This window comes from Condylura cristata, unplaced genomic scaffold (assembly GCF_000260355.1).
Source record: "Condylura cristata isolate star-nosed mole 26May11 unplaced genomic scaffold, ConCri1.0 scaffold00002, whole genome shotgun sequence".
Taxonomy (NCBI): domain Eukaryota; kingdom Metazoa; phylum Chordata; class Mammalia; order Eulipotyphla; family Talpidae; genus Condylura; species Condylura cristata.
This window is the reverse complement of record NW_004567103.1, coordinates 4,233,882-4,251,476: the sequence shown is the minus strand read 5'-3', so window position 1 is coordinate 4,251,476 and position 17,595 is coordinate 4,233,882. Positions and strand designations below refer to the sequence as shown.

The 17,595-nt window shown below is 43.2% G+C and overlaps 1 protein-coding gene across 1 annotated transcript in view; it reads right to left on the bottom strand.

The window, feature by feature from the left end:
* Window positions 1-17,595, bottom strand: part of TRIP12 (thyroid hormone receptor interactor 12) — a 129,811-nt gene that overhangs the window by 111,432 nt on the left and 784 nt on the right. The window lies entirely within an intron of this gene.

Genomic DNA, 17,595 nt, shown 5'->3' with positions numbered 1-17,595 from the left:
AAAAAAAAAAAAAAAAGACCTCAATATTTCTTAACTGACCACAGCAAGCACGGTCGAGTACACGAAAAATTACTGCGGCTTCATAAAATTTGGGATTTTTTTTCTCATCTTTTACTGAAATTTAAAGTAGAAAACTGCTGAAATGAAGTATGACTAATACAAGTACCCACTGTAGTTTTAGTAAAAGCAAGAGAAAGAAACTGAACAAAACCACAGCCAATCATTTCTCACCCACAAACATTTAAAAAATAGGCAAAACAAGAAAGAGGCAAAAAGACAACACACTCTTCCAAAATGTGAACGAGGACAGTTAAGTGCCTCCCCATGTGGTGCTGGGCAAGACCACAGCAGCTAGGTCAGGCAGGGCAGACAGTGGAGATGTTCGAATGCATGCAGCAGGCACGCCGGACAAAACTCCAGAAGGCCGCAGGGTACGCGTCCAGCAAAGCAGCAGACCACTCTCTGAAGTGCTGACACTATCACGTAGGCTTAGGGGAAGCCGCATCTCCCAAGCACGGAAGCATGAAAACTCAGGGATTACAAAAGAATTATGTGCCCAGGAGAGAAAGGTGTGCTTATAAAACTGGAGGCAAGCGGCAGAGGAACAGCTTCGGTAAGAACCAAGTCATCAGTGAGTGATGAGGAAAAACCAGTGACTGCAGAGGGGTCTGAAGGAAGAAGTCTGAAAACGTCTTACCAACTAACTGCCAAGACAGCCCAGCGACATAAATGACCTCTACACTAACACAGACAGGGCTAATCTTTCTCAACAAAACAATCCTCAAGAACAAAACATTCTACATAAATTTTATCTAATAAGTGGAGAGGATCTCGTTAAGAGTCGATTGCAAATTCCATTGTACCTGTTACTTGAACATCTACAACCCAGGAATACAGAAGAGCTGACTAGTGGCCCTTGGGGAACTAATTCTGGCCTGAAGTGAACTTGGCATCTTCCAAGAACAGTTCCCTATCCCAACCTTCAGGTGACACTGTTACAGCCAACCAACAAGCTTATTTTCTAAGTAAGAGGAGATGTAAGTTCAAGTAACAATGATTTTAAGTAGAAACAGAAAGTCAAAAGTACCAGCAGGGAAGGAGCTCCTAGGAGGAAAAGATCTGAACAGCAGGTAGAGGCTGCTTGGAGCCCCATACCACACAGCAGACAACATCTTTCCTTAACACGTAAGATACCAACAGCAGTCGACACAGGACTGTGGGCTGCCAATTCTAAAACTTAACCACAGTTTATGACATCCAAAAGCTATGGGTGATGGGTTTTGTTTTTCTGCAGTGATGAAAATGTTCTGAAATTAGATGGCGGGAAGGGTTGCACGATTGTGTGACTATATGAAAAACACTTCACACTTAAAATGAGTAAGCTGTATGGCACATAAATTAGCTGAAGTGGTTTTAAAAATTCTGTTCTGCTCAAAAATCCTTCCTGCCTTCCAAAGCACTGCATTAAGAGAAAAACCCTAAGTGAGCTGCTCTTAAAACATCACATATGCCAACAATGTGATAGGCCGGACTCCTCCAACAGGTACTAGGAGGCGTGCCAAGCTGACATTTTAAAGACAAATCAACTGTCTGCTAAGAATGAAGGTTCCTAAAGACAGGGGGTGCATTTTCAGGGCATCTGCCACTACCAGCGGCACACCTGCTAGTCTCTATCCTAATGACGACACCTTTTCCACTTCAGTCACACTGGTTAGAAACTTTTTGCATCCTACACAGCCAATAAATACAAAAATAAAATAAAACCCAGAAATACTCACACTAGTTACGTAAACACTTTACGATATTTCACAATACCTAATGTGACCAAATATAAGCACGAAACTTTTCCTAAAACAAACAAAACAGTAATGAACAATTCCAACATGAATAATATCACTCATCTGTTCCAAAAGTAGTTCTAGACTCACAAAGGCCCTCTGCACCAAAAAAAGTACTAGTTTACCTTTCAACAAAACTTTTTCAAAACTTTAACAAAACCTAAAGTGCAAGGGGTAGATATTCAAGCTAGGTATGTGGACCAGAAAAAGGTACCATCGATAGATGCCTGCATTCCAACTGTGCAAATGCACTGAATTGCCCTGTAAAGTAGGAAGAAAGAATGCTCTAAGAAAACTTCAAAATGAAATGTAACCAAAAACAAAAAGCCCCTTTTTTTCTCGCATTTTCATAAATCAGTTCTGCTGCATTTTAAGTAAATCCACTTTTAAAAGGAAAAGAAAAGTAACTGCTGAAGGGAAAGCCTGTGCCTTGAAGTTTAAAGAATTTAAGGGGCAGGGCTGCACTGTTGCAAAGGGAGATTTGGACAAATGTCCTTAGACAACAACTTTTGACTGAGAGAAACTCTTTTTACTCCGCCTTACAATTTAAAAGAACTCTTCACTTCTAATTTACAACTATTTGAGACATACTCACACTTCTGAAAATGCAGAGGGGGAGCCACATGAATACAAGTCATTTTATACCCATCAACCAAGGAAAAAACACCTTTGTTTAACAGCACCACACAGCAGAGACTTGACAGAAACTCCACCACTTTCTATCAGCTGCACCTATCTTGGAAGACTGCATTATTAGTAGACACTTGGGAGTGCCAGGTCTTACTAATCTACTCACTTAACAAGAATTTGACTAATTCCACAGTCTCTCCCCTCGCAGAACTTCTATTCTACCAGGGAGAAACACAAGCTTAGTACTGTAAGAAAAATTAAGCTGGAAGAGAATAAAGCAAGGGGGGACTATAAGCAGGAAAAGGCAGAAGGATTTCCCTACCCCGGTTTCATCTACCCCCTCCTTCCTGACTACAACAGCCCTGCCTCACAAGGGGTACATGCTCCTTCACGTTCCAGAAGCTAAATCAAAACTGGGATAAAGTCAGTATTTTTCTCATACAGGAAGATTAGAGTCTTGAAATTAACTTAGACTAGCCACTCATTACTAGCAGTAATGTATTAAGGTGAACACTTTAGAGCAGCAGTAGCCCAATTACATGGCCGCATATAGTCAGCAGACCAGGCGGACCTACTGAAATGTGACCTCTTCTCCCACCAGTAACAAGTTACAAACCCAGCACTAGTGGCCGTGCTTGTGCTGTGCACCAAGAAAAATCAGGTATTATCATATCGCATTACAATTGTTACTATTACCTTAAAATATTATTTACACACCTCACCTCTTTGAGCAGATGCTAGATCATGTTACTGAAAATGCTAGAATGAAACATTACTGTATTACAACAACAAGCTGAACATTTTCAGAGAGAGGTTTCAACATTCTCGTGTACTGGGAGCTCTCACTTATCCATTTCTCTTAGGAATTTAAAATTATTATTTTGAGGTGCTGCCACAGTTTAAGACTGATGAAGGGTCCACACCACATAAAAAGGTTAATTCCCAGAATTAGACGGTCATAACCAGTTTTACATGAAATAAAGAATAAAAACAGCAGCGTGCATAATGACTAAACACTGTTGGTGGTGGAATGCACTTCTTCAGAGGTGCGCATTTTTCACTCCTACACTGGTGACAGGGAGTAAGGCCTTTTTTTTTTAAGATTTATTTATTTATGCATACAGAACTGGGGTACAGGCCAGAGGTGCAGGGGCCATGAGAGAATTCACCACAGGCAGCGTGGGGAGCAGAACAAGCAGATGGACGAAGTCCACTGCCTGCTGGCAGCAGGCGGGCCAGGAGAGGTCTGCCGCGCCATGTGGTCACCTCTGGGGCAGGCGGGAATTGAACTCATGCGGAAGTGGCTTTAGCTTCTCTGTGCTGTGCTATAACCCAATGCGCCAACAAGGAGGCCCTCTTTTTTTTTTATGATTTATTTATTTATGCATACAGAACTGCTACCCGGGTAGAGAGGAGTCACCAGAGAGAGAGTGGGCAGCAGAACAGGCGGATCTACTGAAATATACAGCTAAGGGGAGCGTCAAGGGAGACAGGAGAGCTTTGCTGCGCTATGCAGATCACCGCCCTGGCTGGGGATCAGACTGCTGAGGGGGCTGCTGGTAGCTCTGCAGTGCTGCGCTCTAACCCGCTGCGCCACCGGGGCGGGCCCAAGGCATTTCTTTTTATGGATCGAGGTGGAAAGAATTTAAGACAGTAGTCTAAACCTATCTTTCCATACATACTATGACTCTTAGCTAGAGATATACGACCCTGTTCTCCCAATGAGAGGTATGTACAGTTAAGGCATGCTGAAGATAGTCTAGAATACTTTTGCCTTCTAGATTAAGGAAAAACAAAAAACATCGTGTCCAGTCTGCCACCAACAGGACAGATGTAATGACTTCAAGCTCTGACAGTCATCTGGGGTCCAGGAGGATCCCTGCTAAGGACAACAGAGCCTAGTCGTCACTGGAACCACTGCGCGGCTCGCTGAACCATGCTATCTGAGGCAAAACAAACCCCATGTGCCTAAGGCTCTGACAGCAGAGGTTTCTATTACTTGCAGGTGAAAACACTCCTATCAGATGAAGGAATTATGACTGTTAGGGTGACCAACAATGGCTTCTTTGAGGGGTTTTTCTGAGCCATGACCACATACACAAGGAGACAGCCATGAAAGGTCTAGAAGATAATTCCAGGCAGCAAGAAGAACATGCAGGTAAAGGCAGATGGCACAGGACCAAACAGGACCCCAAGAGTAAGAAGAGCTTTCGAACTCCCCCCGACTGCGCCCCCCACAGACACACACACAGGCGTATAGGGGAACACTCCCCAATCTAGTGCAGAATAACCTCATTCAAAAACTTGCATTATAAACAAAACTGTTCCTTAAACACTATTAATAGTTTTTAAAAGATCAGATAAATTATGGTTAAGTGACTACAACTCAAATATTAATAAAGAGCATAACAGGAGAAATATCTTAATAGCACAGGGAAAGCACAGTAAGTACTTTTTAAAACTCAGAACACATAAAAGTTTATAGTGGAGTAGCAGGTGGTGAGATTCTGTATGGTTCTAAATTTTCCCTATTCACATTTAACAAGATCACCCTAATGCCTGAAGTTTTTAAAAGCTGCCCACTGGATGTAACGTGGCACCCTCTCCAGGGCCCTGGAACAGGAGGACACTAGGTAGGTAACACCAAGGGACTCCAAAGCAAGCAGGAGCAATGGCGTGTCGTGGTCCACTGGTCGAGTCACATACACCAAGATCGTGATGTAACAGGGGGTCCCTAGGAAAAGGGGAAGTTCCAGGTTCCCTGCCCCACCCAGAAGGAGGGTGGAGCAGAGCAGAGAAAAAGGAGAGAAGAGAGAAGAGGAGAATGAAGTAGGATGGAGGAGGAGGAGACCTGAGGAAAACACACGGAGCAGCGAGCATGTGACTAAGAAGCCGGGCTTGTTTCCTGACCCTGGACTGGCTAAGGCAGATGTGGGTGAGAGACCTGCAGCGAGGTGACTATGGCAGTGTTTGTATTGATTTTGATGTTGCTCTTTTCCTCCCAGATGTGTCTGGCCATGTCTGACCCTTTTCCATGGGTCCCGGCCAGAAGGTGCTTTAGTCTAGTGGCGGCTTTCAGGCCTGCTTTGGGCCCATCCCTTTTGGGTTGACTTTTGCCCACGAGGGGACGGGTCACTTCAGGTGTTTGATTTAGAAGTTCTGTTCTTTGTGTTCCGTATATTTACTGTATTAAAGTCCCTTTTCATTAAAGTTTTATATGTTTTGTCTTGTTGCAGTGGATGGCAGAACCCACTTAGAGCAGGCAGGTTTGGGGGCTTCAGGGGTGTCCCTCTCCCTGTGTCCTGGAACAGATTTGCCGCCCTATAACAGTGGCACAGGTCAGCCTGGCGAACAGCACAGAGTGAGGGTCTTGGCAACTAGTTTGGCCATCTAAAGCCATTCTAAAATAAAGAGTTTTGTTTTAAAACTGTTTCAGTACCCAGCATTTGAGACTCCACAAGGGAGCAAACACTGGTGGAAGTCACTCCCACGGGCAGGCAGCCAAGGCCAAACTGGCCAAACTTCAGGAGGCAGACACGCTGAAGGCCAAGAGGCTTTTGCACATGCGCGTAGCACACAACAGGTCCTCACTTGTCGCAGACCAGGCCTACACTATGCCGCTATTTTAAAAATCAGGTGGTTTGGAAAGGTTCTACTAAAAAGGGCTTCACTGATCCCCTAAGACCTTTCTAAGGATAAAGGACTTTACAACAAATACACTTTTTTTAAATACCTTTGAGCTACCGGAATTATCACTTGTACAGCCACGTGAGGCAAACCTTCGCTCTGAATTACCTACTTAATAAAGAATTCCAGTAAATAGTTTTGAAACCCAACACCTATGAAAAGTTGGGGGAGTGGAGTGTGGGTCACATGACCCACAAATATATTTAAGACCACCAATTAGTAAAGGGGACCCACTCACTGAACAAACAACTCAGTCCAAACACCACTGGGGAACTTAAGTCTCAGTAGAAGGCTGACTGACAATGGGTCAGTCAGGGGCCAACACCCTGACGCACCCCCCACACCCTGAAAAGCTAATAAGCATGCAATGACTCCCCGAGTCACAGGGAAGTGCAGTGTGCACCACACTGGCCTCTCTTCAACAAAGGGCATCTTATCATTCTTGAAATAAAGCTTTTTCGTTAATTAAAAAAGTCTGAAAACAAAACAATGACACTGAAACTGGGTAAAGGGAATTACTCTAAAATTATAGCAAATAGCAAAAGAAATCACACGTGTGACTCTAACTTTACGAATTTGAAGCTACTAGCTGTTGTCAAGGCCACCCTAATTACAGGGATAAAACATGTGAACCTGGAGCACATGCAGAAACAGCCTCCCAAAAGTTTTTCCACGCACCTAGCTACTAGTTAAGGTGAGGAATGTTTTCCCTTTAAATTCTCCATTTAGTTGCCTGTTAATGTATTCTAACCTCAACTACACCTTAAAAATAATAAATTCACACACCATGGGCTGTAATTGTACACATTTACATCTACTGTAAAAATAAAACATTTAAAATAACCGTTAACATAAAAAACAATACCTTAGTCAAAAAAAGCAACTACTTGATCACTTAACTGAATCAGGCACATCTCTAATTAAAAACTCAAAGAAAGCCCGTGCAGTGGCATCGCCCAACCTTAAGTGACTCCTGGGAGACAGGACAGCTGGGGCCCCAGTGCCTCGCCGCAGCGCTCCAATGCTCACGAAACGCCGGACCCGGCTCGGCCCACGAGGCACTCCAAGATGGCGGGGAGGCCCATCTTCTCGCAAGACGGGCTTCCGGCCGGACAGCGCCTCCTCCCAGAAGGCACGCCTCGCGCACCTCGCGGTACCAGACGCTGCTCTAAACATCCTGCAATTTCTGAGTCCCCACAACAAGCCTGGGATGTGTGACTTCTGCTCTGATTCCCACTATCCACACAGGGAAACTGAAGTCAAAATTAAGTAATTTATTCAAGGTCGGGCCGCGAAGAGTGTTAAGAGTCAGGATTTAGACTGAAGCCCCATCTCAGCTCTCAGCCACTTAAACTTTCATCACTCAGAACATTATCACATTATCTCGAAAATGAAGAGATGGCATATTTCAAAGTCCTGTGAACAAAGGCAAGGCAGCAAGAACTCTGGAGCAGGGCTGGCAAACTACAGCCCACAGGCCGAAGGCGGCTGCTCTTGCCCCAAGGCAGAGGCCGCACCCACAGGCTGCAGGGTCAAAGAAAAGTCAAAAATATTTGCCATCTGGCACCCTGCAGAAGCTTGCTGACCCTTCTGGAAGATGGCATTGTGTGAACCCTCTACTGAAGTACATCTCTACCAAAAGTAGAACCCTCTACCAAAGTATTTAAAGTGCATCTCCCCAAGTCTATGACCATAAACATTTTTCATCACTATTTGTCTAAACAATAGCAAGCAGCACTTATCAAGTATATACTATTAAGGCCAGACTCTAAACAGTCCAGTTTAAACATCTCAAAAAGTTGAAATGACTTGCCCAGCATCACATGGCTGGAATAAGGAACATATTCAAAGCCAATATCTGGCCTCAAAGTCCAATCTTTCTGTATAGTGCTACCTTCAAACTATATAGATGTGTAAGGCCACAAAAAAGCAAAATTTTCTAGGAAAAATGATAAAAGCTTTAAGATTAAAAATGCCAATTTACAGGAGAAACAAAATGTCCGCGGAAACTACAGACATTAATGTGTTCATACTTTCATCTGATTTTTCAGTATATATTTCCTGTTCTATTCAACTGGGGAGATGAATAACCAGGAGCAGCTCAAAGCACAGGGGAGTATGAACTCCTGTGAAGATCTAGAATAAAGAACTCAGTAAACAGAACACATCCTACTTTACATGGTATGATGGACTCTCTTCTGCCTCTCTCACCAGCCCCCACCACTTTTCCTGATGAAGTCTGCTCCCAGTTTACAGCTCACGTTAAGACCCCACCCCCGAATCACCCCCACCCCCCACCTCCCTAACCCAGACTCAGGCCCCGGGGAGACTGCTCTTCCACAAGAAGCACCACAGAACCAAGGGAAGGATTCAGCCGCAGAGGGCACTTGCTGCTGCTGCTGCAGCAGCTGCTACTAGTATCATTATTGTCGCGGTTACTCAAGAAGCTTTTTCGTATCCCATTAATCTCCCACACCACTGGGCTGATTAAGGTCACCATCAGACTACACTATACGTATGTACAGTCAAAGTCACATCAGAAAGGTGAACTAGCAGTTGCATTTGGAACTCAACACGAGCAAGTAAACATGGAGGTCCTTAGCACTGTTTTGAGAAATATACTGGTAGTATTTTTACCACATTCTCTAGTTCAAGCAGCTAGTCCCTGATGAGTCATGCCTCAGATTCAGTTTAAGAGTTTTCAGGGTTAATTCAGTTCCAAAGCCACTACACTCCCTATAATATTATAAATTCAAAGCCAAGGACAACGTCTTATTTACCTTCATAATCTCACATTTTAATCTAGGACCTGAAGAAAAGTGTTCAAAAATATTTACAACAATACACCAATTCTATCTCAACTGCTAACTTCAAAATAAGTTCACTGAGTGCTAAAATGCCTTAAATGATTATTTTTCTGACTTTGAGAGCATAGCTATACAATTTAAGCCAACACCTTTCGTAGAAAAATGCTAGAAACCAAAAAATTGCTTTGTATCACTAACCCTTACATCAGGTATGACTGTAGTCTTTTGGGGAACTACTGCTTCCTTGACTTTACTTTAAACTGCAGATTAACCAAATCCTAACTTTGTTTTTACACTCTATTTTTAAAACTGTGGTATAACTGAGTTCCAGGTTGATATATTTACATATACTGCAAAAAGATCACCAGTCAATTCAGTTCACCCCTCTCCATAGTTACCAGTTTTTGTTGTTATGACTTTTAAGAGTTACTCTCTTTAAAGAAACAAACAAAAAAACGTAATATGAAAACTTCCCAAATCCTTTTGCATTAAAATTTAAGCAAACTCAGTGGATATCCTGAAAGTTATTCCAAATACAGTAAACTCTTAAAAGTTAATTGTGCAATTATGAGTCACCTTGGTTTTCCTTTAATAGCAAAAAAAAGCACTCAAACTTGTGCTGAATATGAGGTTAAGTCGCAGGTTCAGCTCACCGAAAAATGCTGTGATTCCAAACTTCCAGTTTCCTATTTCCTTAGCTGACTTAAGATAAAAACTGAGATCATTTAAAACGGGCACTACAACAGACCCCAAATAATGGCTTGCTCTCTCTTCAGTAATTCCTTTTAGTACCTGATTTATGTAATGAAAAGATACCTGGAAAAAATGGCATGGCTTAATATACAGCAGCTGAAAAGTGACACTAACTAGCTGGCCAGAAGAGGCAGGCAGATTGTCTTACAATGCCACAGCAGAGGGTGAAATGCCCCAGGTCTTAGCTCACAGCAGCAACTGGAGGGGCAAAACTGTTGAAAGAGGCAAGGAGGAAGAGGGACGGAAAAAGGAAGATGAACTCTGCCGGGAACAGTCTAGTTTTATGAGAAAAGCAGTTTGTGTCCACAATGTACAAATCAACAGTAGAATTCCTAAATGACAACTGAGAGACGATTATTAGCAAACAGGTGTGATCACAAAGAACTAGTGAATCCGCTCAAAACTGAACCTAATTGTTGCCATCTACTGGGAAAAGGGCACAAATGCCCCTGGCATGGGGTGGAGGGGTAGAGAGATCAGGTCTAATTTCCTCTGGAGACTGAGCTGCTGCTTTCCCTAGGTGGGCAGGAGAAATGGAAATAAATGCTTCACAACAGGGAGAAAAATAGGAAGTCCTACAATTGTCTTGCAGAAAAACATGCCCTCCTGCCTCTTGTGCAACATTCACAAAGGTAACAGGGCAACAATCTACTGGACTAACACATACAGTGCTAGGCAAATACTCTATTAAAATACTTAACTTGATTTTAGTGGGTAATGTTCTACTTTTTAAAAGTATGCAAATACTTCAACCACAATTTACTTAGTTTTAAATAGCATTTCTTCACTGCATTATATACTAAGCAAGTCTCTCCTACAAGACCAACAAATTACTGAGTAACTCACCCAAAAAAACCATGCATTAATTCTCAAACCGTCCTCTTAAAAAAAAAATCTCTGAATAAACAAGTTGAGTGTGTTGAAACAAAATGACTGCCAATTTCCACTCCAGGAAGAATGTGATGCCTGAACGGAGGCAGGGGAGTCATTTAGACAATTAAGCAGCTCCTGCTTATTAACAAAACTACTTTAGCACATAGGGAAACCATACAAGGAGTTCTGCCTCCATTGCCTGTCACCCAAAACAACACAACTCTCATATGCAGCCCTAGAAGGGAAGGAATTTCTAGTTTTTATAACATCTAAAAGCACTTTGACTTCTTTTCAATTCACTTAGAAATTAAATGTGTTTGTGCATTTTTCATGTTGTCACTGTGTATTCGTTAAATTTAATTCCTTAATCTCCCATTTCAAAGTCTTAATAACCTCAGCCCAGACTTCCGGTTATTTCACAAATGTGGATTCTACCCTGGAGGGCCGGTTTCTTACCCTGAGCCTCTCACCCTGATTATACCTTCAAGCTCTCATCAAACCATCAAGGCCAAGGCCAGTTCAAGTCCACCCCCTCTCTGAGAAGCCTTCTACAGTACCATCCACCTGAGACTGGGTCTTCACGGAACTTAAGTACCTACCACCCCGTTTTAAAAACTCAACTGTGTACTAGCAACAAATATTACAGTTAGAGAATTTCTATGCTCTGTTGTCACAGTTCAAACTTACCTATAATAAAGTACATTTCAAGATAAAAGATCTCATTTTATAAACCTGGTTTCTCCTCAACACTCCCTGCAAGGGTAGACCTTGTATATATAACCAGAAACACATGAGTTACTGATGAAATAATCTATATAATGAAGGTGCTTCCAGCAACATCTTCAGTAGAGCCAAAAATCATACCCTAATTCATCTGTTTCTTAATTTAGATTCTCCTATCAGGTTTTCTAAATGCAACAACCTGCATTTAGTATATCTACAGGATAGTCCTCTACACCAAATTCTATACTATAAATAGTTATCAAGTCAGTCAAACAAGAGATTATCAACTCTGAAATGTAACAGAACTCAAAAGACAAGGCCTCTGCCGTCCCCTTGCTGTTCCACCTCATACATATGTTATCAAATACCACTTACTAACACACATAGTTTAGCAACCAAGTTACTAAAATAGTACTAAAATAGGAGCTGATTTTAGTCAAGTCTAATTCTGGAAAACTTAAAATTCTAGGACTCGACATTCAGCTATCAACCATGAAAAACTAAAATCAGCAAATGATGCTGTGGAGCAAGTGAGGGCAAATGACGCTAATTTTACTCACAATGCAACTTCTCGTTGTGTGCACTGTTGCACACAAACTCAACCACTGCCACCTACCACTTGCACATCATGTGAGGAGTCTTGTGCGACCACCATGGAGGTCAGAGGCCTCTTAAGACAGTGACAGGCAACTGAGACAGACAAAATGGTGGAGAAAGGAGCAGAAGGAGAGATGGGAGCAGAGAGTAAAGACTTTACAGGAGCGAGTGAACAAAGGTAAGTGTGCTACAGCCACGAGAGATAAGGGTATCATTCCAGGCAGGAAAAACAAGAGCCAGGCAAGAATGCTCAAGTCCTGGGTGTGTTCAGAGAGGACCAAGCAGTTCAAGCTGACTGCGTGCATGGAGCCTGAGCGTGTGGAGCGGACAGGATTACAAAACACCAGGGCCACAGCCGAAGTTACAGGGTTTTCAAGCGCTACCTATGTACTCAGCAGCTACAAGCACCAGGTCTTTGAGAAAGTTTTTTCTTTTTTTTTTTTTTTTAAGGGGGTTGAGGGAAACCCTCCACATGATCTCCATGAACCTGCACTCTAAGGACACAGAGCAGCTTAAATTACAACTCAATGGTGAATTTCAGATGGGCTCTCCAGAAAAACTCACTTTGGTTTCCAGGGTACCGCACGTGTTTACCAGCATAAAGACTTCAAATTGAGTTAATGTGACCTTAAGCAGTAACACAAGGTACATGTATTTATTCAGAGTGCTCCCATGGGTGGAAGGAGTAGGAGTTCTCAAGTCAGGGTACAACTCACTGGTTATGACAACCAACAAGGTGATTAAAATACACATTGAAATACTGTGACTTCAAGTCTTGCTGTCAGACACTTCAATTTATAAATAGCCTTCAATATCCACATATGGATTACATGTTTATAGACATAAATACATCCTTTCTGAAAAGAAACTCTAAACTGATACTCAGTTTTGAACCAAACATGTACCTTGTACTAAGACATGTTTAGACCCCCATGTAACATTTAAATGATCAACTATTACACGCAAATAACAAAAATCATGAAATGACTTGCCCTAATTTTTTTTTTAATGTGTGTGACTAAAGTGACTTCCACTCTAAAATATGTACCAACTAATTACAAAGAATACTCCCAAAACCATTTAGCAGCAACAATGATCAAAATGTATGAAAATAAGTAGGGCATTAAACCATTACAAAATATTTTCACTTTCATTATTTTATTCTCACAAGACTTTTCAATAAACAATTAAAGAAGCCCTTTTAAGGGCCAATCTCTGTGAGATAGATACTAGGGCTAAAGAGAAACTGTGACCTCAAGAATTCCTAATTGACTGAGGAATCAGCTGCATACTGATTTTTCAATGAATTCTATTAAATTTTGCAAAACATTTTCATTAAGACACCTAAATATACATTAGAAGGGTAATCAAGGTAGAAGACTTTGCACAGAAACACAAGACGTAGGACCTGTGTCCCAGCCCATCTTTCTGGCTCGTATCCTAACTAGAGTGGGCAGCAGCTAAGTGCCAAATGATTCTAGGTAGGTGGTGATAACCGCAGCTTTCAGACTCAGTACCTGAAACTCACAAAGGTTAAATTACTGCCCAAGGTCACAAAAATAGGAAAAGACAAAGCTCCAGGACTGGAACCTAAGACTTTTATCTTCAAGTCAGATGCACACTTCAACAGACCTGTTTCCCTGAAGAAAACAAAGCAACAGGCGGCTTTTCTAGAACAGAGGGCGACTTCTACATCAAGCATAACTGCACGACTGTTAGCAACAGCTCTGCACACTAGAGACAAAGAGGTCAGTCTGAGTAATGGACAAGTTCCATTTTCTTCTGGCCAATTCAGTTTCATGAAACTCCAAGAACCATGACCAAAATCTAAAAAGGCCTCAAAAAATAAAACCTATTAAACAGTCTTCTTGCAGCCTAGGAAATTACTTCTTTTTGCCAATAGCCTGAAACCAGCACTAAGTTAGGATAGTAAAACTCGAGGATTACATTTTTTAAAATTCAATATATTATCTAAGTTAAACGACAATCATTGTTATCAACAATTATGCACAACTGAAATATATAGTACAATTTACTTAAAAAACATCAATTCCAGCATCAGTCTGTTGATCACTTATCACAAGAAACAATAAACACCAACCATGTGAAGTCACCCACAAAAGCAGGTAGAGAATGTAGAAAGACAATTACTGGGGACTGAGGCCGTCAAGAAACTGTAGCACAGCTATTTGAACTGGACACGCTAAAAAGAAAATACATGTCAAACTGTTAGCACAGTGAAGAACTACCAGCAGCAAGATTATAAACACAACTGGTGGAGGTATAATGTCCATTAAACCCTCATTTTTGTGCCCTATGCAGACACTCTGATGGTACATTAAGGAGCTAGGAAGAGGCCACAATCATGAAACAGGAAACAGCATCCAAAAGTATCTGTTGGTGCCAATTGCCTTTCCAAGCTGAAGACCGCTTATATATTCAGCAAGTGAAGGTAGACACTGGTTCGGTGTGAGAAAGAGAAAAGGCATCATGTTCCATCAGGTTTATGATTGCACTTTTGTGCAAAACATAACTATTAGAAAATGCTGGCCTTCAGGAAGCCTGTAATCCCACTGAAGAAACAAAAGGAACACATGTCAACAAATGTTAACATGTAATTCAAAAATGAAGCATATACAGAAACCAAGAAATAAAAGGCAAAGATCTCACAAGTTTTTGAGGAAGTGAGTTCAAGGATGACTTGAAATGAATCTACAATGACTTTAAATGAGGGAAAAGCACATGTCAGGCTGGTATCAGTAAGAACCTGATTCAAGATGAAAGGCAAGTGGCAGGCTTTTTCAACTGGACTCCATCAAATGACCTCAGCAAACAGGGAAAAATAAAGGGGACAATTGGTATCACATTTGCTCAAAAAGTTCCACATCTATCCACTTAAAAAGAACTTAAAAGAAAAAAAATCCCTGCATTCACTAAAGAATACAGATCAAGATACAGTAATGTTTTAACTGCTGTGTCTGATAATAGAAAGTCAATTTCATAAGAGCCACAAGTCAGAATAGGTAACACAAATTTTGTTAATTAGGAAATTTGAAGTTTCCCAACAGAACTAATAAATTTACTCAGTAGACTGTATTGTGAAAAAATTATCTATCATGCAGAAGAAAAAAAATACTTTAACAGGTAGAAAATGGGCCCATGTTCTACTACCAATTCAGCAGCCAAGCGTTATACTTCCTATCTTTAACTTATCTGACATCACAGCCCCTCCACTGTCACCACCTGCCCCCCATTATCACCACTTGCTGAGATGTTATTTTTTTATGACCTCAAAATGGCTAATGTAATTTTCTGAAATTTGTGGTATCTTCCATTTTTCTAGCAGCTTATAGTTTTCAACAGCCCCTTTCCACCCAGAGGTGAGATAAGGATGACCATCCCCATTTTACAGAAATGGAGTCCAGACAGAGCCAGCGAATAGCCCAAGGTCACAGACTAACTGTAAATACCCAGGCCAGTGAAGTACCTTCTTTGCTAGATGATGAACAGAAAACCTTATCTGTAACAGTCATCTTTAAAAAATGGCAAGTAAGCATCACTTGACTAAATGAAAGCATTGATTTTTACCCTGGTCTCAATGATGTCCATTTTTAAAGTATAATTATTTTAACAATTTCACACCTTCTGGAACTGCCAAGCTTGTTTTAAAACTTTCAGAAAGTAAATGGCAAACTAAAAACAAAAGCCTGTTCAAGGACACATACTAAATAGTAAATGTCAGCTGAGTAGGCTTAAAAACCACTCAGATTCCTGCAAACCTGGGGGGCAAATGGAAACAACCATCCTTGTAATCACAGTCCTTCCACTCACAGTCCTTCCATTCTTGTGGATGTCGGCGCTTTCACAGAAAGGCAGATGTGGACAAAGCCATCAAGCCCCACCATGTAAACGCGCTGTCTCCAGCTTAAAATCAATGAAGGTAACTCCCCAAACAACCTCACACTGATGACAGACAACCCACACTAGTTCACTATTTCTAGGGCTGAACATGGAGCAGAGAATCTGAAAATTAGAAATTCCTGTTTACTGAAATTTCACTTAATATGGAGCTCCTTGCATGCTGTAATTATGAAAATAAGCCTCCATAAAGCCCCCTGCAAATCATTGTCCCTAGCCCGCTGACAGTTCCACTCCTTCGGCCAAACTGCCTCCCTCCCCCGGCTGGAAACAGGACACACAGGCCGCACATATAGGCCTCTGGCCTTTTACTCCAACAACTAGGACCTTTGTTCCCAGGGTCGGTTTTTTACCCCACTCAATAGCTCTTTCAACTTCTTACCCCTATTTTTGTTTTGTTTTGTTTTGTTTTTAGTGTGGACATGGCAGAGACCCCAACTTTCCCGGCCTTTCAAAAATGAAATGCCAAATATACCTAAGGAGCAACTGACGAGGAATAGAAAGTTTAAACACACCATTAAGGGGCCTACAAAACCAAGTCAAGCCCGGGGATCTGGTGATTTGGCAGCCCAAACAAGCTCGGGGAATGCCGACCAGGAAGGGAGACAGCAGGGGACAGTTACTCGCCCACTGAGAACAGCCCTCTGCCACAAAATCTCCCACCCCACACCCCCAACGTTTACACTGACTCAGCCCCCTCCCCTCCATTAACCAAGAAGTAGTCATTAAACAGACACCCACCGCCGCCGCCGCCCCCCCCCCCCCCCCCCCCCCAATGTATGAGGGCATTAAGAAACAAACGGGTCTGTCCCGAGGGTTCAGGAGGTGCCCAGGGCGTCAGGGGCTCACCACCCCAGGGTCACTGGCTCCCTCCCAGGCCCCAGCTGGAGTTCAAAGGGGCACGTTCTCGGCCCCCTCCCCCACTCGCTCGTGTTTTTAAATCCTTCTTTTCCCTCCTGGGCAAATTGGGGATTGCGCCTCTTTGGAAAGACCTAGTCGCCCGGAGGAAGGCTGGACTGAGGCTTTTACAACCCCCGAGCAGTGAAGTCCCCTCTAACTTGTTTCTCAACTGGAATCCCACTCGCGATGGAGAGGGCTGGAGGACGGCGGGTGAACTGAATGGACGTTGTCATGGGTTTTATGTAATCCACATATAAATAACCGCCTGACTCGCTTTGAATGCTAACACGGCTGGAGTGACAACCCGCTGGCCCCCGGGGCCTGAACTCCCTCCCCTCAATTTCCAGTGGGGTGTAAAGGGGAGGATGCTCCGTGCTCCCCTCGGCCAAGTTCCTCGGCCTCTCCACGCCCCCTGCACCCTCCTCCCGTCGCCCTCCCGCCTCAGCCTCAACTTCCCCCGACGGCAAACAGCGACCCCGTGCAGACCCCCCGCCCGGCCTCAACCGTCCCCCCGGGCCGGGAACCCCTTACTGCGGTCTAAAGTCACTCCGGCCTCTCCCTCCTCTGACCCTCGCTTCCCACAACTGTTGTCACTCGAGCTGCTCCCTAGTTTCCATTTCCGGGCCGGCCCCGGCACCAGAGCCTCCCCTCTCCTGGTTTCCGGGCCCCCCATCCCATTTCCGGGGAACCCTGACCGTCTTCACACCCCCCACCTGCACTTCCGGCCCCCCACTTTCTCTCTTCCTAGACGCCCTCCAAGCTCCCTGGCCCACTTCCGGCCCCCCCGACCCCCGCCGGCTCCCCGAGACCCGCACACCTCACCCCGCTGGAGTGAAGGGCCCTCCTCATCGCGGGGGGCCGGCGGGGGG